Source organism: Pinus tabuliformis, chromosome 7 (genome assembly GCF_031772625.1).
Source record: "Pinus tabuliformis cultivar Carrire ecotype Pingquan chromosome 7, CPIR1, whole genome shotgun sequence".
Lineage (NCBI taxonomy): Eukaryota > Viridiplantae > Streptophyta > Pinopsida > Pinales > Pinaceae > Pinus > Pinus tabuliformis.
The window spans coordinates 403,058,927-403,083,721 of record NC_142293.1 but is presented as its reverse complement, the minus strand read 5'-3'; positions in this window follow the sequence as shown (position 1 = coordinate 403,083,721).

The window sequence follows — 24,795 nt, the reverse complement described above, 5'->3', positions numbered from 1 at the left end:
ATGGTATCAAAAATTGTTGAAGCATGGAGTGATGTTGCAAACAAATGATGGAGTGAAACCAATCTTCAATGTATCCTTTATTTTCTTGATTTCGCATAGCCATCATATCATGAAGTTCTTGAGCTTTTAAAATAGCTTGTTGATGCATAGTAAAAGAAACCTCATTTTCTTCCATAGCTTCTACAATTTTTGCATTTGAAACATTCTAAATCTCATTGTAGGTTTTCTCTAATAACACATGTGAGATAGAATGGGTGGGAAGGGTGGGTAAATTTGCCAACTCAACATTGTAAGCATGTTGTACTGGTTTATTATGGTGAGGGTGTGGAATTAGTTGAGCAGGAAAATGTGTATGGAATGAAGCATTTTGATGATGTGGCTGATTGGGTTGTGTGAATGGTTTTGATGGGCAAGCAAGGTGTTGTGAAAGAGCTGGTGGAGAATATGGAGAATGTGTTTGTGCTACAAGATGAGGGAGAGTAGTCATGCCATCATAGGATGAACCATGCCCAACTTGTAAACAAGATAGGTGGTTATATTGAAATTGCCATGGCTGCCCTAACACATTAACATGCAAGTATGACAATGGAGAAAAAGTGTTTTGAACCATACCTGTAGGCCTTGTTGCAGCTTCCTCACCTCTTTGATATGCTACTTCCATCGTAGATAAGGAAGAGTGAGTATCTATGAAATGCTCCTTTCGGTCATGAGAACAAAACATTTCATCAAATTCTTCATTTTTATGAACCTGCAAAACATCCAATTTTTCATTTAGAGAGCTAATAAAATCAACTTTAAAATGTTCAAATAACACATTGATTTCTCCTCTTATGTCTCCTGTTCTTGTAGCAAATTTGGAAAACAAAGAAAAAACATCTCTAGGATTCTTACCAGCCTTGGAGATTCCTCTTGAATACCTTATGCACAACTCACAAACATCATCATATGATAACTGAAAAACATCACCTTTTCCTATCAGATTTAAAAGTTCTAAAAATTCATCTTTGATTCCTTTAAGAATGAGTGTTTTTAAGATCTCTTTCTCCAAATGCTTATATTTTGATTTTTGAAGGTTGTATTGAAATCGATCTACATATTCTTCCAAACTTTCATCTTCCCCTTGTGTCATATAGAAAATATCTTCAATGGCTTTGCAATAGTCTTGGTACTTCTTCAAGAATATGTTCTTCATGTCCTCCCATGATTGGATGCAATTCCCACCTAGGCTCATGAACCATCGGAGAGCTGCCCCTTTTAGAGTAAGAGGAAACACTTTCAATCTTTGATCATTAATACAACAATCATAACCTCTACAAAGTATTTCAAACTCAAACATAAATGTATGTAGATCTTCATTTGCTAAACCATGAAAATTTGGTAAAGATGGGGGAATTATGTGCATTTGTGTCACTCCTAGATCTTTGATAGAAAATTCAAAAGTAGAAACGTGAGTCATTTCTTACCATAATAGAAGATGTTCTTCATGTGTTTCTTCGAGGCTCCTTCTTCAATTGTTCCTGTCAATTAGTTAGTGAAATGGGTGGTGCTTACATCACCACTTAAGTGAAATCATGTGATTCATTTTTTTTTTAAATTTCTATCTTTCCTAATAATTCACACAAAAATTCAAACATCTATTTCCACTCTAGGTTCTTTAACAGTCCTGCTGGAAAGCGGACTGGGGAGCAGGGCTTTTACATGCTCCGTACGCAGGTTCTTACCTTCCGTTTTTAAGATCCAACTCTTCCCTAGCAGGCACTCATCAGATTCACACTACTCTTTAGAAATGGCTACACTCTCCCCGGCAACGGCGCCAAAATGTGGAGTGGTAAGAAGGTGCCTTTCGAACTCCTAATTACCTTCACATTAATTATCAACCCAGGGACGACTTTTTATTTCAAGAGTGTACTCTGTCTGAGGAGGCTATTTACTTAAGAGTAATGTTTTGCAGTATAGTGCTTAAAACCCAAAAGTAAATGAATGCTTGAAAAAAAATATAATTGGAACAGCAAGAAACTAAATCATTCATTCAAACAACCATCAATCGAGGATATAGTAGCAATAACTCAGTCCTCTAGAAATTGATGCAAAAGGAATTAGAGCATGGACCATGGATCAGGGAGCGTGGTAGCATTTGCTGAGGCTCACGACAGCCTTGGACCTTCTCTCACACCAAAGCAATAAATGCAAGTAAAAGGAATGGCAAAAAGCAGCATGAAACGAAAATTAATGGATAGCAGTAAATGAAACAACAATTAAAAGAACTAAATCTCGCGCGTTATAACTGAACTCTCATTCCGCAATCAAATAACAATCGGCAAAAACAATTCCAATGATCTTTACTTTACAAGAAGATATTTACAAATGAATTATGGAACAACAGTTATCATATATACAAAACACACTAATAGAACAACAATCCTCAACCGTATGTACGCGTTCTCTACTACTACAGCAATCTGAGAGTAATGGATGATATGACTATGTTTCCGAATGAAGTAATATTGCTTTCAAGTCTTACAAATAGCATTTCACATGGATCTAATAACAATAACATTCATACCAACATTCCGCTATAGAAATAGCTGAAAGATGCAATTCGAATAAATGCAGAGACATGAGATAAAGAACTCATTCAGATATCAGTTATAACGAAGCATAGCATATCACATAAAAGATGTATCAGATTACTATGTAATAAAGATAAACACTCCACACGCAGATCACCGTATAATGATACAAAGGCAAGTGTCCTTCGGAGCCGGGCCCTTAGCTGCCAATGGAACACTGCCTTAAGTTACTCCAGAGGCAGTGACGGAATGAACACCAAGTCTTCTATATTAATCGCATCCACAAAAGTATAACAAAATCAGGTCTCAATGAGACTCAACGATCAAAGTTTATTCTGAAACTGTAAAATTACAAAAAACAATCCTCTCTCCTCTGATCTTTGGTTTCATTAAATAGAGAAAGATCAGAGCATAGATAATTACAACATGATTTCTTTTACAAATTTGGGTTGATTCTAACCAGATGATCAACAAGAAAATATATTCCCTCTCATCTCTTCAACAAAAGCAAGACGAATTTGGGTTTGCAGCTAAAGTTTAGAGGACGGCCGCAACTGCAAATCTGAGAAAATCGTGCTCAAAGAACCCTGCGTTTCTCCCTATACTAGCCGAATTTGGGAAAACCGTCCTTCACTAAAGTTAATTGGGCCCGTTCTGAACAAAACCCATGTTTCGGATTTTCCAAATTCGTCTTCATTTTCTCCGAATCTCAACCGAAAAACTGTCACTCCTTAAACCAGCGAATTTCTGAGTTGGCAGATTTAAAAATCAAATCTTCAATCTGGAAGTTACCTTGGAGGCTAAAAATGGTAAATAATGTTACAACCAACTTATTAGAACTATCATTGGTAAAATAATGCATAATCATCAATTTATTAGAAATAAAGGAGAATAAATAATGTAAGAGCATAAATCATCATAAAATGGATTTATATAATAAATTATAATAAATGTCATGATGAAGAATGGTAGAAATGGGTGGAATAAACGTTCACAAGTGACAATAATAATGGCATATTAACGACCCAACACTAATTTTCTCAATGTGACCACTTTGTGGTTACGTCAGTCATTTTTCCTTTCATTATAATAAGTAACAGATTGCCAAATGTACAAGGCAAATCGTTGTACTTTTTGTTTAAATACTTCATGTATTGGGAGTATTAGGGGTTGGACCCTAGTCATTTTGAACTATCTTTTCTTCGGAGCATTGTAATTTTGAGCTGGAGCATCAATAAAAGGATCGTTTGCAAGATACTTGACCTGTTTTGACCTGGCGATGTATTTCATTCTATGTTGAATGTATCTTTGTTTATCAATTCATGCATCTTTGATTCTTATTATAAAGTATGAATTATAGTTTAAGATATGTTGTTGGAGAACCTTACTACTGTTTGTGCCTACAATCTAAATGTTTTCTTCCAAAGTATGATAAAAAACTACTTAACTTATTTTTAATCCTAACTGATATTACTTTTCTATCATTTCATTTCTCACTCTACTTTTAGATCCAATAAAGATAGTTAGCTTGCCTTGCAAATGCTTTAGAAATTTGATGTTACCACCCAGCTTTGACTCCATAGACTAATGGAAAATATTCTATAAGGACCTGCCCCAACCAACCAAACAAACAAACAACCAAGCAACCAAGCAACCAAGTTACAAATCTGTTTATTTTTATATCTATCCTAACACATTAAAACACTAAAATTAAAGTTAGATCATAAATATATAGAGAGAGCCAACTTTGAGTCTAGGAAGGCTTGGTCCTAGACTCATAAGCAGTTTGATGTATCTTTTGTGACTTTTGTCTTGCCGATCTTCAAAATCATAGAAAGCTCCTACAAATCTAGTCCAGATCATCATCAAATTCACCTAATCCTGGTCTCATGCCATTATCTTATAAACCTGGTCGAGATCGTCATCACTTTCATAATCTCCGACTAGATTTGTATAGCATGGTCCCTCTATAGGATACAGCGGCACCAGTATACGGAGCGACTTCTTTTCAAATATCATCTTCCGCTTCTTCAGGTTGGTTACCCAATTCATGTTAGTGGCCCAATCCATTCCGAGGAGTGCAAGGTAGGGATTTCTATCATCCGCAGTCTCTATTACCTCAAAATATGCCAATGCGCTTGTGCCCTCGATGTCAACTATGACCCCTTGTAGCCTCCCCATTGGGATAATTTTCTGTTGATTCACCATTCTAAATTGTGTTGGAGACTGCTGCAACGCAGGTCTCCCCATTCTTTCCCAAGTCTTTTTTGGTAAAACATTCGCGTCAGACCCTAGATCTAGGATAAATTGGTCCATCTCGTGTTCCCCTATCTATACAATGAGTCTCATTTCTCGCTGGATCCTTGCCTTGTTCTTGCCAAGCTTCCTAACCACCCGCGGTTCACTAGTAGTGCCATCCTTACCAGCGCACCGATTGATTAATTCTTGCAATCCCTTCATAGCCTTAATGTGATGGAGTAGCTTCATGTAGGTCTCCAAGAATGTGGTAATCATGGATGGGTCCATTTCTTCAGCTACTTTCTCTTGACTTCCCTAGGTAAAGGCCTCATTGAAGATTTTTTTTGCTTCCGTAAATGTTTCTTTTGCATTATCCAGGTTAAACCTAGTCTCCTTTTCTGGTTCTTTGCTGACCCATTTGCCTTTTGCAGGTTGCTTGCCATTATCCTCCCCCATCATAGTTCTGCTTCACATCATAATGCTTACCTTAAGGTCTTCCTGGCAGGGCTCTTTGCTAATAATATTGGGCAATCCTCAGTCACATTGTCGAACTAAGTATAGTAGCAGCATGGCAATCACGTTAGGTTCAGACAGTCCCTCACATAGTGTTCTAGGCCTCCGCAATTGTAACAAGTTAGTTTCCCTCAACCTCTCCCAGGCCCTCCTCCACCTCTACCTTGGCCACACTATTATAGACATATTTGGGCACTGCAACCCCAATCTCATATGTCCATAAACCAAGGGCTTCTAAGCCCCTAAAAGTGTTGTTTCATCCCCTAAAGAAACAAGGTCAGTTGATTACATCATCTCGCAAAAGTTCTCCTTGAAAATCTACTCAGAACTGGTCAAAACTGGACCATACAGACTGCTCAGTGCTAAGGTTGGGATTCATCTCACCTACTACATGCAAAAAGTGCGATGTATACTGAGAAGCCCTTCTGTAGGGTGTGACGAGTGAGAGCAAACAAATGGCAAAAGAAGTTGGCTAGGTGGAAACGCAGAGAATCTTCTAGAAGCTGCCCATTTGACACTTGCCTCTCTGAATTCGCCTAGGGATGAGTAAGAGATCATGAAATCTCCAAGTTGAACCAAGAACTATCAGAGAGAAGATACTAATCAAAATACCAAAAGCTGACTCACCCACCTGCAAATATCTATATATGGATCCCTCATCGTAGAGATACAGAGGCTGGAATTTTGTATTTTGTAAGGAAGTGCTATTGGTTTCTCTGTGCAACATTGTATTGTTGGGTGATCTAAGCTTTTCATGAGGTGAAGAGGGCTTTGATGCTGGGAGGATGGCACTGGGTCAGACCAATGGGTTTTAATCCTCTCTTCTACTACTTCTATCAATTAAGCTATTTGAGTTTTCCTCCATATTATTGTATATCTCTTAATCTTGTATTGATATATGCATTTGTATGGTTAACATACATCTGATCCTATATCGTTTATGGTCATAGATCTCTATGCTTTGATGGTATTATGCTGCTTTGACTCTACAGGTGTTCTTTGAAGCGAGAAAATTAAGGAAGGAGTGGCAAAACTCTGTCAAAGGAGGGAGGAAACGAGCAAGGAGCCAAGCGAAAGGCTGAGGTTGGTACTCTCCACTTCTCTCTCATCTATCTCTCATAAAGGAAAACACAAGTAGCTTTAGTTTGTTTGTTTCTAAGACAGCTACTCATCTTAGTGGGACTAGCAACTCTGAATGGACACTAGTTTTCTTGATAACAAAATGGTGACTCCGCTGGGGAACGAATAGTTCATTTGCTTGTTTCTATTTTCTTGCTTTATAAACTACAGATGGAGCCTGAAGTTAAGCCAGCTAGCCTTTGAACTACATTTTCTATGCAAGTGCAAAGTAGATCAACGCTTCTTTAGTCGATCTCTAGGTTTGTTTATGAACTAAAAAAATGACTTGCAAACATCCTAAGAGCCCTGGTGGTAGCTCAAGTAACCTCATTAGATCAGCCCCTATACTTTGTGTTTACTACCTGTCATTAGCTCAGCCTAAACCCCTGAACTTTGCTGCAAACTGTGAGCAAAATCGAAGCTCAGTCTCATCCCTAGACCATTGCGTTGTCTCTCATTGGAAATCTAGATGCATCACACCTCCCATGTGTTGTAGGTGTGACGCATCCATGTTTCCCTGTGTTACAGGTGCGATGATCAAATGAAACTATTTTTGCCTACAGATTTTGGTTTTTTCTTGATTGTCTTCAGCTTTATTTAGTAGTTTTGTTATCTGTGATCAGTATATCACTGTTGAAACTCTCTTCCTTTGCATTATTCAGCCTCCATTGATAAATAATTGTGAATGTTTTTATGTATTTTTCATCATTTACAGTTCTCTTTTGCAAACAATAGCTTAATTGAACTATCGCCTTTTGATTTGAAAGTGTCGCAAGTGTCGTTTTTAGTCAAAGAAAAGAGTCTTCATATTTTGGTAGTCGATTACACTTTTTCCATTGTATTTGATTTGAACTAATAGTATTTCAAGTGTCGAAAGCAATTTTTGAATTCAAAATCACAAAGTGTTGTCTTATTCCTCCTTTTGTTTTTGAAAAGAAAGTTGTTAGTACTGTCGCTTTGAAAGAAAAATAATTCAAATCTATACTTAGCATTCTTTTTGTCATTCACACATTAAGAAAGTGAAAAACAAATACATGCATGTACATTTTCATTTAGACTACTTGTGGAAATTGATTTAGGACAGTGCATCTTAGTGTGTTTTCTATGCTCTATGTTGAAAGGATTTTACTTCTCTTTCCTTAGTAGCTAGGATTTTCATTGCAAAAAGAAAGTAAACAACTGTTTATCATCTTAGATTTCATATTTTGGAATTGTATATCTACATCACGCAGTGAAACTTAAAGGAAAACTTCTTAAGAAAGATCAACTGTAAAATAAATCTTAATGAACATAAAAACAGTTTGGAACCTAACGCACAACATTTAGAAGTCTAGGCTAGAGACATATTCCGGCATCATAAAGCCTAGTAACTATCGCTTTCATCTTAGGTTGGGTGATTCCTCCTCTTTGAGACGACAAGTGCCAGTACGGAATTATGCTCCCACATACCATCGAGTATATATTCGGAGACCACAATAGGCTATATCCTTTATCATTAGGAAGCCATGTTTTCCGCCCTATCGATCGCAATGCACTGAACACAGCATTCGGGAAGATTGAATGTCATACTGTAAAAAGTATTCTATAGTTTTGTGATTGGTTTGGTAATCCCTCTGTCTAGATTTCTAGAGTAGTCACTTTCATTCCTTTTTAGAGTCCTTAAAAGAAAAGGTCCATCTGAGCACTTGTCAGTTGAGGCTCATTAAAAATCGAAGGCGACTAGAGTCATCTTTAGCTTTTTCTCAACTCTTAAAAATTGAAAAAAGAAAGTTGTGTCAAAGCGTCATAAAATTTATTTTAATCATAATAGCATCACTGTTCCCTCGTTGGTCTTAGGTTGAGAAAATGGAGTCCACCAATCAAGGATTTCCCCTTGGGGGGAATCCTAATCCCTTCTCCTCTTGGGGAGATGTTGGTGCACCTCATATGGCTACATTGTCCCTTCCAAGACTGACAATTGGCCTGCCAGTATGGCTTTTCTCAACCTCTGTCATTCAAAACACCATGATTCCTGAGCAATCAAATCAGCAACCAAATGATACTAGAGTTACCCCCCAACCTTCTACTTTGTTTATTTCTCCCTCTCCTTCTTCCTCTTCACTTGGTGAAGCTAGTAACACTAAAAACCAAGTAACTGAGAAGAAGAAGGAAAGGAAGGAGAAGAAGAAGAAGAAGCCAATGGCAAAAGGGGGCAACCATGCATCGTCTGGTGAAAATCCACACACTGCACCTTCCAAACCTAAATATCCATGTGTCATTTGCAAAGGAGACCACTATCATCGAGATTGTCCTTGCATCCCATGGATCTGAAGGACTGGTCTCCCTGCTTGCATAATCTCGTGTCCTCAACCTCTGAAGATCATGTTGAGAGTACACCGTCAACTAGTGAAAATGAAGTCAATGGACAGAAAGGAAGATCTAAATTTCCTTGTTGACTATGTGAAGGTGATCATGCCCTCCACCATTGTCCCCTCTTGGATGAAGCTAAAAGAGTCTTGGACAACTGTCCTGCTTCACCCCAACGACTTCCTCTTGGATACAAGAAACTCATTCTGAATCCATCGCTAGTTGAAAATCCAACTGACACACCTTTTTTGTCGGTCAAAACATCTATCATTGGAGATAAACCCTCTGAGTCCACACCAGACCAAAGTCAGCAGGTCGAGATGACAGTCGACCCAGTCTTGTCTTCAGAAGGTCCACCTTCAGATGATACAGTAACCAAAGAGAATGGGAACGACACCATTCAAATTCTTTTTGTTAACATAGAATCTGATGAACAAGGGGGCAATCTACCCATTCATTTACCGCAGGAAGGAAGTTCGTCAGAGATTTACCCGGCCGTTTATTCAGTCCCTCCTCTAAGAAATCTAGTCATTTCCTTCGATTAGAATCTACCAGGCAGACCCCACCTACCATCTAACGTACAATTCTAAATCATAGTACAGGCTTACAGAATGATCATGGTTGGTAATATCATAGATGAAGGGGCTTCTATGAGTATCCTTTCCTCAATTGCTTGGAAAGTGCTTGGTTCGCCATCGCTTCTGCCTAAGATTCAAAATCTAACAGGCTTCAACAAAGGAACCAGTTGACTGTTAGGGATCCTTCCAAATTTGTCTATACATTTGAGAAGGAAAATTGTTCATCTAAACGTGATGGTAGTCCAAGGACCTTTATATTACAAACTACTACTTGGGCATGACTACATTTATAGCATGGGAGCGATTGTTTCCTCACTTTTTCGAGTGATGTGTTTTCCACATGAACGCAGAGTTGTCCACCTAGTTGACCAACTTTCATTCCCTGGTTCAAACAAAGCTATTATTCAAATGCCATCCCTAAGTGGTCTTTTTGCACAAGGAATGTCTCATCAATCTCTAGTCCGTCCACCTGATGAGCGCGAGTGATTCAGTGATTGTGACTGAAACCCAAGGGGCATGCACCCTGGTTTGCTTCGGCAGGAAAACTTTAGGTATAGGGTAGGTTTCCGCAGAGGATATATGACTAGTCTGACACACCCATCTGTTTAGGAAGATGGGATTAGACTGGAATAATATTCCCTCGTCAAAGTTATGTGAATGGATGTGACGCGCCATTCACCTTTGTCTATTTTGATGGATAGAGCCAAGGAAGTGTTTTGTCTGCAAATGCGGATGGAGAAATCTTTCAAATGCAAGAAATTTCATATGGTAACCTGGAAACTCTACTTTTCTTTATACCTGGTGGCATGCAAACCTTTTGCATGCAAGTGAAAAGCGACCTTTTATTTTTGTAGTTTGTAGGCTCTAAACCCTTTAACCTCGTAGGTGGGTCATTCCCAGCTTGCATAATAAAGGCTCTGGAGCAAAGTTTTGAATGGGGCAAGCTCCCTAAAAAATGAACCTATCGATGAGACATCCTTATTATATGACTAGCACAAGCAGTTTTACGCGAAGTTCAAGCTCGTTAAAAAATAAACCTAGGAATGAGCATATGTTCCACCAGAGTTTAAGCTCATTAAAAAATGAACCCACCTTTGGTAAATAACCATTGTGATCGCATAATTTATGCTTTTGAACCTTGGTCATGTTCTTACCATCACCTCCACTCTTTTTTAGCTGATCATACGCCTCCATTTGATTGTTTACCCCTTTTAAGGAACAGCTGCAATGAGTGATTCTATTAGCCATCTTCTTTACACTTTCATGATTGAAAAGTTCCAAACCTTACCTGGAACCAGCTGCTATCTGAAAACATCACTCGTTCCTCAAAAAACGAGTCTACTTTAAGCTCTTTTCATCTGACTCGTAAAATATGAAAAGATTGTCGAGCAATTGGCCTCTCCAGCTCGTTAAAGTGATTGGAAGTGCCATCCCTCCTCTAGATTTTAATCTTTTTGGACATGAGGGATCATTACACAAAAAGATCAAGCTCTTGTCTTGTTTGGCTCATTAAAACTATCGAAAAGTCATCCCTTTTGCATTATTTTATACTTTTTCGGACTTAAGGGATTATACTACGAAGAAGGAATACTAGAGTTTTCTTTTGGTCTCTTTTCAGACTCTCTAAAATTGAAAAGGACCGAGTTATCTTTGTTGTTAAACTCGTTAAAACAATAGCGACAAACTTGTCCATGTAGACAATAGCAAGTTTCACTGTTGCTAGGCTCATTAAAACATAGCGACAGGTTTTCCCGAAGGGAAAATTATAGAACAAGCTTATGTTATCCTCCTCAAGCTTGAAAAAAATAAAGAGGTACCGGTCAGCAATGACTGGGGAAAATTGGGAAGAAAACTTGAAGAAACTTTATTGGTAGCAGGTCACTCTTGAACATGACACTTTCACTCCATCACCATGATTGAGTCGAGTTGGGTTATTTCGTTCACCGGTCATATCACCATTGGTCCTCTGTACCATCCATTTTTGCGGTTAACGCTACCAGTCCATTTCAGTGTCACCGATATGTTCAAGAGAGGTAGCTCATCATCATTATCAGAGGTAGTCATCATCATTATCAGTGATTCCTCTCGTGCCTGTTAACAACTTACATCATTGGCTGGTAATCAGGTGATGTCTTTCCATGTTCGACACTAGAACATCTTTTCACATGGATCAAATTGTACTTCGAGCGAAGATTGAATGAGTTTGAAGACCCCGGATCTAGTTTCATCCATCTGGGCCACGATATATTCAGGAAAATAAAGACATCAAATGTACATCATAGCTGCACAGATAATCATCCAAGCTAAGGGATGATGGCTCTACCAAAATCATCAGTCTGCCACACAGATGGTTTTCTGTCCTATGTACATAAGAATGAATTTATAAAGCTGAGCAAGGGAATGCCCGCCTTAGCTAGATCGTGAAAATATTATGAATATAATGTATTGTATTGTATCTTATTATAGGTCACCTTCCAGTTCGGAAAACCTCGGATCCTCATGATAAAGAATTTCACCCGACATCAGAAGATTTACGACCTCATGCTTTAGGGGGAAATTGTTATAGAAATATTTGGGCACTACAACCCCAATCTCATTTGTCCATAAAACCAAGGGCTTCTAAGCCCCTAAAATTGTTGTTTCATCCCCTAAAGGAACAAGGTCAGCTGATTACATCATCTCCCAGAAGTTCTCCCTGAAAAACTACTCAGAATTGGTCAAAACTAGACCATACAGACTACTCAGTGCTAAGGGTGCGATGCATATCAACTACTACATGCAAAAAGTGCGATGCATACTGAAAAGCCCTTCTATACGGTGTGATGAGTGAGAGTAGACAAATAGCAGAAGCAGTTGGGTAGGTGGAAACCTAGAGAATCTTCTAGAAACTGCCCATTTGACACTTGCCTCTCTGAATTCGCCCAAGGATGAGTAAGAGATCATGAAATCTCCATGTGGAACCAAGAACTATCAGAGAGAAGACACTAATCAAAATCCCAGAAGCTGACTCACCCACCTACAAATATCTATATATGGATCCCTCATCCTAGAGATCCAGAGGCTGGAATTTTTTATTTTGTAAGGAAGTGTTGTTGGTTTCTCTGTGAAACATTGTATTGTTGGGTGATCTAAGCTTTCATGAGGTGAAGAGGCCTTTGATGCTGGGAGGATGGCACTGGGTCAGACAAATGGGTTGTAGTCCTCTCTTCTACTACTTCTATCAATAAAGATATTTCAGTTTTCCTCCATATTCTTGTATATCTCTTAATTTTGTATTGATATATGAATTTGTATGGTTAATATACATCTGATCCTATATTGTTTATGGTCATAGATCTCTATGCTTTGATGGTATTATGCTGCTTTGACTCTACAGATGTTCTTTGAAGCAGGACAAGTAAGGAAGGAGTGGCAAAACACTGTCAAAGGAGGGAGGAAACGAGAAAGGAGCCAAGCGAAAGACTAAGGTTGGTACTCTCTGCTTCTCTCTCATCTATCTCTCATAAAGGAAAACACAAGTAACTTTAGTTTGTTTGTTTCTAAGATAGCTACCCATCTTAGTGGGACTAGAAGCTCTGAATGGACACTAGTTTTCCCGATAACACATGCCCCTGATAATCACCTTGTGTTCCCACAACACCCTAGTCTAGAGGCTGCGTTTCTGTCTGCAGCTTTTCTGCAGGTTTCATGTCCATCATCAATTTATAACTTCAATAATTGCACTCATCGTGGCCTACTAATTGATAGAAATTTCAAAAGAGTTGTTGCGGTGTCTGCAAGAATTTTTGCAACAAATGGAAATTATCAATCATATGTTTCCCTACTTCCTGACATATAGCATACCATAGTGCAGGCCCTGCACTTGGCCCTATTGTAGTCTCTGGTCATAGAGGAATTGTTCCTCCTACTGCAACATAGTTCGCGAACACTGGGCAGTGATCCTTGTCATGCCCCTGACCCTTGTATTTTATGCACCAAACTTCTTCACACGCCTCTGGCTGAGCTTTTTTGTCTTGCTTCAGACTTTGCATCTTGAGACAAAGGTTTTGCAACTACGCATGAATCTACTAAACCCCATATTCAGATCTCACATCAGCATTTCATGCAATCTCATTGCAATCTCCAAGGCTTCTACCTGAGTCATAATCTTCTGTTGTGAGAGTGCAACCCTTAGGTGAGGCAAGAGTGAAGCCATGCACCATTCACAGTGTTTCCCATTCGTTAAATTCATATTAGCTTTGCGAATTTTACACTTCAATCTCTGATCCAACTCCTAATGGGTCTCACCTAGTTTCATCACGATTTCCTTGAATCCCATGATTGATTGTGCTTCAGACTTAGGCCTACTGAATTCTTTATTCAACGCAGTCTAGATCTCTATTAGCATAGATTTCTAGTTATCATTAGAGTACTTGATGTACCAGGTTAGCGCGCGGTCCTGAAAAGCACTAACCAACGTCGCCTTCTTCATGGGATCATCTATGATGCCCTGAGATTCCCATACAGCCTTTATGACAATCCAAAACTAGTCTGAGTCCTCATTCTCTACGCCCTTGAATATAGGTAGTTTTATAAAGTTCTCCATATTGGACAGTGGAGGTGGTGGTGGTGTGGGTGATGGGGTGAGCGGTGGAGGCGAGGATGGAGGTGGTGTGGATGAATGGGATGAGGGTGGAGGTGGTGTAGGTATTCACAGGAACCCTTGTATTATCAACTGAATAGCACTCAGGGGAGAAGTCTATGGTGCTCCTTCACCATCACTTAAAGGAGGTCCAACCAGCGGGCTATACTCAGGACCTTTTCTTCTTCTGTCCTTGAAAGGTTTTCCGCTTTGTGTATCTCCAAACACCAAGGTAACCGCATAACCCATTGTTCACACAAGAGCCTCTTAATCCAAGTATTCAACAAATTTAAATACTTACCTTGTGGTCCTTTAAAGAAGCATTTCTCTGCTTTGTTGTAACTAACATAGGTATCGACCGAACTCTGTCACAAATCCTCCTATGATGCGATCAAGCCAATGGTTGACAACACATGCGATATTATCTTTAGAAGCTTCCAACCTCCTTACTAGCTCCGGTGTCCAAACAATCACCTTGTCAAGCCTCTACCTTGCTTGGTCGTCTGCCAACTTCGTGATCCACTCGTATAACTCAAACATGAAGGAACAAAAGAAGATTTTGTGTATTTCTATGTACAAGTATCTGTCCAGCCACTGTTCTTTCATCAATCACAATTTCTTGTTTTCTTGCGCCGTGAATTCGTGGATCTTTCTATCCAACCAGGTTACGATTTATTTCTTAGTTGGATTCCAATGATACGACATCAAACATCTCTCATGTAGATCCTAGTCCCAACAAGGGAACCATTTTTTGGCTTGATGGGCCCTGACCAAGGCTCAACATTAGTCAGCCAAGTAGACCGAAGTCTCACCCGAAGCATTATGGGGGGATGCAGGAACCAAGTTTCCACACCCTGAGATGGGTGTGATGTCAATCTACACTTCCTGATCCTGACTTTATGCAGATTGATAAGCCTTTAGGACTTATTGATATTCCTTCTCTTCCGTCCTAGAGTACGTCTATGAATGTACTCAATTGATCTTCACACAGCCTTAACCAGAGGTCCAGGCACTTACACACCTCTGTGGCTACGTTACTGTATAAGTTCCCAAGTTATCTTAAGTGTTACCTATTCTACCATGCATTTACAGTTATCTTCGTGTAAACCTATACTCTTGGTTGTGTTCAATGAACATATATAATCAAATACATTCGTGCATCAAATAAGAATTCTAATTTAAATCCAGATTGTAACATAATATAATCAGATGCATTAAAAAAAGACAAGATAGATAGTGATTTGTAGAATACTTCTCTTTATTGGTATCTCAAGTTCAGTATAGACATTATCCACCCTGCACACACAGCTGCAGGGGTCTGCATACTCGGCTACGGACTTCTACCCTAGGCCTCTGCACACTCAGCTGCAAAGCCTCTGTCTACACTAAGATCCAACAACATCTTACCCACAAATGCTTTCAACCACTACTACTTAACTGCCTTAGACTCTTATAAGACTCCCTTTTTATACAGATCTTTATAGCCAATATGAGACTTTACAAAACAAGGGTAGACAACCCTTTACGAATCTTGACATCTTCACGCTCTGCGACTACAAAATGTGGAGACTTTACATCTTGATTAAAAAATTTGGGCTTTTTTCCCCAAAACATGGGCTTTTTCCCCCAAAACTGACTCTTGGGGGAACTCATTCCCAACAGGTAGTGAGCAAAACCCCAAATTTATAAAATTGTCAAAATCACTACCTCTCATGGCTAAAAGAAAGTATATAGCTCTGTTCAAAGAATTCATAGATGTATTTTCCTAGAGCTATGAGGATCTAAAAGCCTATTATACTAGCATTATATGACATAAAATTCCAATCAAAGAAGATCAAAACCAATTCAAACAGAAATTGCATAGGATAAACCCTTTCCTAATGCCTTTGGTGGAAAAGGAAATCAAGACAATGTATGAGGCTAAGATCGTAGTCCCTATTAGATATTCTAAATGGGTATCCAATATTGTGCGTACAAGAAAGAAAAGTGGTGAGGTAAGATTTTGCATTGACTTTAGGAATTTGAACAAGGTTTCCCTTAAGGACAACTATCTCTTAGCAAAGATGGATCACATATTACAAAGGGTAGTGGGTGCTAATAGGATTTCCTTGCTGGATGGCTTTTTAGGCTACAATCAAGTTTTAGTACACCCTAATGATCAAGATAACACTGCTTTTACTACTCCTTGGGAACTTTCATGTATGTTAAAATGCCCTTTGGATTAATGAATGCAAGTGCTACTTTCCAGAGAGCAATGGACATTGCTTTTTCAGAAGAGATTGGACATTTCATTGTGATTTACCTTAATGACATCGCTGTATTTTAAAAAAATGATAAAGAATACTTAGCACATCTGAGAAAAGTATTTGAAAAATGCAGAAAGTTTGGTATTTCATTCAATCCTAAGAAATAATTTTTTTGTCTTGAAGAAGGAAAGTTGTTAGGCAATATCATCTCCAAAGAAGGAATTAGAATCAACTCTAGTAGGATTGAAGGCATCCTGAAAATCAGTCATCCCAGAAACATGAAAGAACTTCAGTCTTTTATTGGAAAGATATATTTTTAAAGAAGATTCATACCAAATCTTGTTGAACTAATACTCAGGAATATAACACATATGCTCAAGAAAGACACATAAATCAAATGGAATATTGAATCCAAACAATCTTTTGATCTACTCAAACGTGGATTGACAAAAGCACCAATTTTAATCAACCTAGATTTCACTAAAGACTTCATTATTTTCTCTTTTGCATCTAAACACACTATTTCTACTGTGTTATTACAGAAAAGAAAATGAAGTACATGAACAACCAATAACATTATTTGGCAAATCTCTGAGAGATGCTTCCTTGAAGTACAATATCATGGAAAAACAAGCATTTTCTCTAGTTAAAGGAATAAAATATTTTAGGGTTTACATTTTACATTCTCATATCATTGATTATGTGCCTAATATATTGGTCAAAGATATTCTCACTCAAAATGGAGTAGATGGGAAAAGAGGCAAATGGATAGCTGTGATATTGGAATATGATATAGAAATCAAGTCCACCAAGTTGATTAAAGGACAGGGATTAGCCAAATTGATGGCTGAATCAAATTTCAATGCATTAGACATCAACATGGTGTCTGATTTGGATTATCTTGAGGAACTGGCGACTCCACCAATCGATGAGGCATATCTAAATTCTCCCTGGTATGCAAACCTTTTATATGTTCTTTTCAATTTAAATGCTCGTCCTGGATCATCCAAAACAAAAGATAGATTTATTAAATTGAAAGTAGTCAAAATTTGTATTGTTGATGGTATATTATATTGGAAAGATGTTAGAGGTGTCTTACTAAGATGTTTGTTAAAGGATGATGCTAACAAAGTTATGCACAAATTCCATGAAGGTGACTGTGGAGGCCATATTTATTGGAAAACAACTACTAATAAAATCCTTAGAGCTGGTTATTATTGGTCTACACTATTCCTAGACATCCATAAGATGGTAACTTCTTTCCACAAGTGCCAAATCCTTGAAGGGAAGAGAAAATTATTACCTTTTCCCCTAAAACCCATCTCTGTTGAAATTCCTTTCCAATAGTGGGGATTGGATTTTATTAGTGAAATTCATCCTCTATCCTTTGCTTAGCACAAATGGATCCTAACTACCATAGACTATTTTACCAAGTGGATAGAAGCCACCCCTTCCAGAGTTGCTACTGATTCTATTATAATAATGTTCCTTGAAACCAATATCCTTTCTATATTTGGATGTCCTAGGAAATTGATCACTGATAATGCTATGGCTTTCAAATCAATGAAGATGGTGGATTTCTATCATAAATACCATATTTCTTTGCAGCATTTGATAGCTTATTACCCTCAAGGTAATCGGTTGGCTGAATCTTCCAATAAAAGTTTGGCAAACATGATTAAGAAGATACTGGAGGACAATAATAAGTCATGACATAACAAATTGACCTATGCAATATGGGCTGATAGATTGACTATAAAGAAATCCATTGGCATGACCCCATTTCAAATATTTTAGGGAATTGACGCAGTTTGCCCGTCTTCCTTGGGAGTGCTAGTTATGAATATTATTCACGAGGTACAAAGTGAACCAAATGATATTCAAAGAAGGATATATCAGACAATCCTATTGCAACAATCCAGAGAAGAAGCATACAATAGAGCTCAAGTTGTCCAGGAAAATATAAAGAATATTTTTGACAAAAGAATCAAAGTTGATGATTTCAACATGGGAGACAAAGTGTTAAAATGGGACTCAAGAAGAGAAGAAAAAGGGAAACATGGTAAATTTGAAAATCTTTGGAACGTCCCACATATCATTTTTGCTTTTAGAGGAAATAATGAATTTTCTCTCAAGGAGTTAGATGGAACAGAATTGTCAGGAGGTCCTGTCAATGGAAGGATGCTGAAACATTACTTTTCATGAGCACACAGATTCCCTCATTTCACTATAAATATCACAGTTTTCAGATTTTTAGTTGGTTAATTCATTAGACAAAAATAAATTAGATTGAAGACAATGCAGATTTGAAGGACTCAAGGCTATTGGTCATGTGTTCTTAACACTTCAAGCTAAGAAGTTCCATACCTAGCTGGAGCCACTATTAGGGTCCTATAATTTATAAGATCTCAAGGTGATTGAGAATTTCACAGTTTGTAGGTTTCAAATTGTTGATAGATTTCAATATTCAATTGATTTCACCAAAAAAAATAAAAATGAAAAGAGGGTATATGAAAAAAGAATAAAAAAGAAAACCCCAAAAAGTTATTCAAATTATATAGTCTAAGCATGATTAAACAAATTTCAATTTATATTGATAGGTTATAAAATAAAGCTATGCCAAATAGTTTAATCTTAGCAAATCAGTAGCTAGGTAGAAATAAAATTGGTTCAACTATTTAATATGGACCAAGGGAGAAATAAGTGATAGGGTAGGTTAGAAATTAGAAGGAATAAAAAGAGATAAAAGGAAAGGGTTTACTAGTCCAAGTAAACCTTGGACAAGAAAGTGAGAAAGAAAATGCTAGATTAGAGAATAAGGGTAGGTAGAATGAAGGAAATTCAAGGAAAGAGAAAAGACATAAAAAAAAACCTTTTTTAAAAAGTTTGAAAGACATATTCTAATGTTTTCCTAAGATAGGTAGTAAAAATAAAAAGCAAAGGAAAGGTCATATGTTACTTTCCAACATTATTTCTCCAAAGCTTACCTCATACGCTCTTAACCTATAGTCTGTGCCCCTCATTTATTCCCTACCCCACCACGCACTCACCCGTGAAACCATATCTAATCTACCCATCATCTATCACTCCATCTCTACACACTCCGTCTAATCCGACGGTCCTCGTCCCTTTCTGCCCCCCCCCCCCCCCACACCTTCGAAAAGTTAATCCCAGGGTGAGGGGGGGGTCTGAAGTGAGCCGTTTCCACCCTCTTACGTGTTGGTCCCTCACAAGTTCATACCCCCCTCTCTAATACCACCTAACGCTCTCCAGGCCCCCCGAAAAGCTGTTTACACCAACTACTCAAGCCGCTCATCAATATGACCATTGGATAGTTTCGTCACCTCACACACCAACCTGTCCCATCTGCCTGATCATCTTTGTTACCACGTTGAAAAATCAATGGGTTGGGCCATTAGCCAATAGGCCCACGTCAGTTCAGACCAACCCAACAACATCATTCCAAAGTCATAAAACCACCAGTTCATGCCAATTTCAAATTTTAATTGCTATCTTCACCTGCAGGCATCTTCCTATTCAGGCATACACAAAGAGCACGTAGTGCAGATAAAGAACAACAATACTGTGTAGGATAACTTATTTTCCTACAATAATCACAATTTCCCACTCTTGAATCCCTCTTACAATTAATCCCTTTTTCTTTCCCCCTCATTGAATTATGTTTTATTCTCATCCCCTTTATGTTTCAGATTCAAGACAGGACCACTTACAGAGATTAGTTTCAGAGAAGACAACAATGGCACAGAAGAAGAAGGAACAAGAAGTCTTTAATTCAATGATGCACCCACCATTGGATTTAGATCACCTACCATTGGCTGACAAAGATTTTAAAATACATGAAACACTATAAGAATTTGATTTGTTTGAAATATATAGTTGGTGGCAGCACAAATTTGTAAAGGAAATGGATGACGTAGGCCTCAGGGGCACTACTATGCCTTTTTATATTTTTCCTAAAACACACAATTGCTTGGGATTGATCATGAAATGTCATTCATGTTACAACCCACATCAAAGGGCAGTGATGGCCCCAACATGACATATTTTGTTTACAATTGATGCCATGTCCATCATGCAGATGATGCATGTCCCGATTATTAAAGGAAATACTCTGTTTTCTCATGAGGTCCTCACTAAAATGTATCAAAAGCTTGATTTTTCTAAGAGAGCCAGAACATTAGAACTTTTCATGACTGAGAACACACCTCTACCAAGAAAGAATTCTCCTTATTCCTCCTCTATTTTCCCTGCCAGAACTAGACACATTGTGATTTTTCTTTCCTATTTGCTTGGCTATTATTCAGAGCAATGGATTGATGAAGCTATTATAGATTTCCTGTATATTATTTCAATAGAATCGAAGCCCTTTATACTTTTCAATTTAAGCCAATTTTTAGAAGATTCCATCCATCAACAACTTATCAATTTCTTAACATATGAAGTGTTTCATTATTCCTCAGTATTGGTATATATTTTTCTGTATTTTCAGGAAGACAAGTTTCAGTTTCAGTGAGAAAAATGAATGAAGAAGGTGAACCCCAATTAGTGATATTCTGGAAAACATTGGTGATGAAAGAACCAAAACATTTTAGCTACAAGACATTTGTGGAGATGTTTGTTCACCCAACAATGAGCCTCCTCGGTGTTGGGTTGTGTTATATTATTTCCACGACTAGCCCACGTAGTTAACCGGGGGGTTAAAGGGGGGGCGGAGCCCCCCTTCGTTGTGCCGATCATGTAGTAGGGGGGTGGTCATAGGGGGTTTGAAGCATACTTCTAACCCCACATTATGGGGTCTAGGGCAACGCCCCATAAAATTTTGTTTCTGGACACTATGTTAGGATGGGCAGACCCACCTATGGTTTTGTGCATAATTTTCATACATGTTTTTGGACGCGATGGTTTTCGGTCCATGGTATTAGACACAATGGTTTTCAGTCCATGGTATTAGACACGATGGTTTTTCGGTCCATGGTATTGGATGCTTTGGCATGTATAAATATGTATTATAAAATTGAAAGGAAAATAATGAAAAATCAAGTTGGTAGTCCTGGTTTTGGGATCTAGGGGAAAATCTCTCTGTATATGTGTTTTATGTGTTATGCTCTCACATTGTTTATTTTTTGTGTTTTAGAATTAGTATGTAGGTAATTTCTGTACAGGGTTAAAACCTACACTCAGTGGGACTGTAGAACTTAGGATTAATGAAGAAATAAGGAGAATTATGCAGTTGTTAGACCAAGCCAGAACAAGTGATTGGTACTTGTATCAAAATTACACTGAAATAAGAGTGTGTGGCTATGAGTTGGCCCCATACATGCTGCCAAAGTTACTCCCCATGAGGATATTTGCACTGGAATACATTAGACAAATGATTGATGCAAATGATCTTCATTTTGTATCAGCTAAGAAAAAGTCCCAATTCAGGATCAAATCTCAGATTGGTCCCTTCATTTGTAATAACATAGTAGTAGGAGAGGAGGCAGATAAAAGATTGAAATAAATGAACTTTACCCATCGCTTCACATGGTCTTATGATTGATGGGGTATCATTTCCTAGAAGAGGGTAGAAAACAAGTCAACACCCTATATCCACACTCAAAGGCCTCAGATTGAAAAATACATGAACTAGATTTACTGGATTCCCAATACATTGCAGGAGGCCAAGGAACAAGTGATCTCTTCTTCTAGAATATGAAATCCAGGATAACAGGAAAGGCAGACCACAAAAGACAGAATAAAAAAAGGAAAAGAACAAGAGCAGGGAATAACAAAGAAAAGGAACATAGAAGATCAGTCTTTGGAAACTGATACTTCTATAAAGGGATTCAAGTTTAAATATAGGAAAAAGTCCAGAAAGCACATGGACATAGATAAAGGATCACCATAGAAAACAACAATCAACATAATTGATATTCTAGATTCATCCCTAGTTGGAGGGAAATATTTTCCTACCACTCCAATTTTAGAAAGGCAGCAGTCTCTTCAAGTGTCCTCATCATCAAAGTTGACTATTAAAGAAAAAGAAGAGACAACCTTTGATACATTCAGAGAGATCAAAATAAGAAATGAAATACTGAAAAAGAACACCTATACCCAATTTTGGAAGCAGAGTGCAACTGTACAAGGAAAACTTCTCTCTACCTTTGATTCAAAAAAAGGGAAAATGCATATGGAATTTTTGAAGGCACAGACAACAGAGCCTAAAACTTCAACAAACTACAAGAAAAATTCTTTTGATTTTGACGCCAGAAATGTCTATCCAATAGATCAGCTAGAAATGCACAAATAGACATGGGAAATGATTTCATCTACTCTAATAAGCACTTCTATGAATTTTTTTAAAATGCAGGTGGCACTATTAAATGCTCAATCCCAATTGAAGACAGAAGGGATTTCATCACAGTCAAAGGACAATAAAATCAAGTCTTTGGAAGACTTAGTAGTGAAGATTAGTTATGATCCCTCAGATATAAAAGCAGTTGAAGAAGTAATAAAGAAAAAATAGTTAGATATTACAGCCCTGAAGAGGCAACTCAAGATACCTGCTACACGTGACCCACTACGCAAGGAAATAGAGGAAACAAAGAACTTGAAGGTTGATATGATGAAATTAATAGTGGAGCAGTCTATCTAGATAAAACAAATGGAAACACAGATGGAGAAGATGGTGTAAGAGAAAGAAAAGGAAACACAGTTGGCCAACACAACAATGGAGGCCCTTCCCATAACAACCCTTCCCATAACTACTCCCTCAAGTACAGTCATAGGAGTAGGAAGCAGTACAGAAAAGTTGGATAGATCAATGGAACCGTGAATCTACAAATTGAGCAGATAAAAATACTGGAAATCCAAGTCAGTGTGCTGCAACACCAAATCAAAAGAGCTAAAATAAATCACTTGGTGGAAATGCAAAGGTTAAAGGAATTAATTGAGGGACTACAAAAATCAGAGAAAGAATCATCTATTGGAAACACTCTAGGGAGAGTTAAGGAAATTATTTGGCACAATATAATCGCTGGTATGAATGAAATTTGGCCTAGCATCCAAATTATGTTTGAGAAAAAAGAATTACTGGGGAAGACTAAAGAAGCCATTTCAGCAACTAATGTAGAGTTGGGAGACATGCCAGCAACAACTAATAGGATAATCAAGTTTTTTAATGCAAGAAACAAGTATGAGCTAGAAGATTTGGGAATGGTAGATAGAACAAAGACTATACTACAAGTCAAGAATGTTCTAACCAAGAAGAGCCTAAATGTGCAGCTAGAAGAAAAATGTCATGTTTTAGAGCTGACAGTCAACAAGTTCTTTAAAAGAATGCAACCTTTACATTAGAAAGGACTCCCCTCTCTGTTTGTTATAAATGGAAAACTCATGGATAGAGGAGATTATTCCAAGAGACTCCAGGGCATAGCTACATATGCTGCAAATCTGTCCAACATCAAAGGCGTCATAACACGAAAGGCATTGCTAGAAGTTATTATCAATTTAATTTACATTGAGCATGAACTTAAGCACATATTTCTAGTCAAGCCTACATTTTGTAAGTACACTGAGGTTGATGGAATATACAAAAGATTAACTAAAATCAATTTTCTAGATGATGAAGTGTGGAGTGAGCTATGTGACTATTAGGAGGAATGAGACAAGGACGGCAAGAGTGACAGCGCAGACTTGAGTTAGCACCAGCCACATCAGTATAACCTCTATAGTCAAAATTATTTTTTCAGTCAACATCATCCCTAAATAGAGGAGCACCTATCCAAATTTTCTCAGCGTAGCCACTTCGTGGTTACAATAGTCATTTTTCCTTTCATTGTAATAAATAACATATTACCAAGTGTACAAGGAAAATCGTTGTAGTTTTTGTTTAAATACTCCATCTATTTGGAGTATTATGCATTGGACCCTAGTCATTTTGAGCTATCTTTTCTTTGGAGCATTGTAATTGCGAGGTGGAGCATCAATAAAAGGATCGTTCACAATATACTTGACATGTTTTGAACTGGTGATATATTTCTTTCTATGTTGAATGTATCTTTGTTTATCAATTCATGCATCTTTGATTCTTATTGTAAAGCAAAAATTATAGTTTAAGATATCTTGTTGCAACACCTTACTACTATCTGTGTCTACAATCTAAATGTTTTCCCTTGAAGTATGATTAAAAACTACTTAACTGCTTTTTAATCCTGAGTGATATCACTTTTTTATCATTCCATTTCTCACTCTACTTTTAGATCCAGTAAAGACAGGTAACTTGCCTTGAAAATGCTCTAGAAAATTGATGTTACCACCAAGCTTTGACTCCATGGCCCAATGGACAATATTCTATCAGGACCTGCCCCTACCAAACAAACAAACAAACAACCAAGCAACCAAGTTACAAATCTCTTTATTTTTATATCTAGCCTAACACATTAAAACACTAAAATTAAAGTTAAATCATAAATATACAGAGAGAGCCCACTCTGAGTCTAGGAAGGCTAGGTCTTGGACTCATAAGCGGTTTGATGTATCTTTTGTGATTTTTGTCTTGT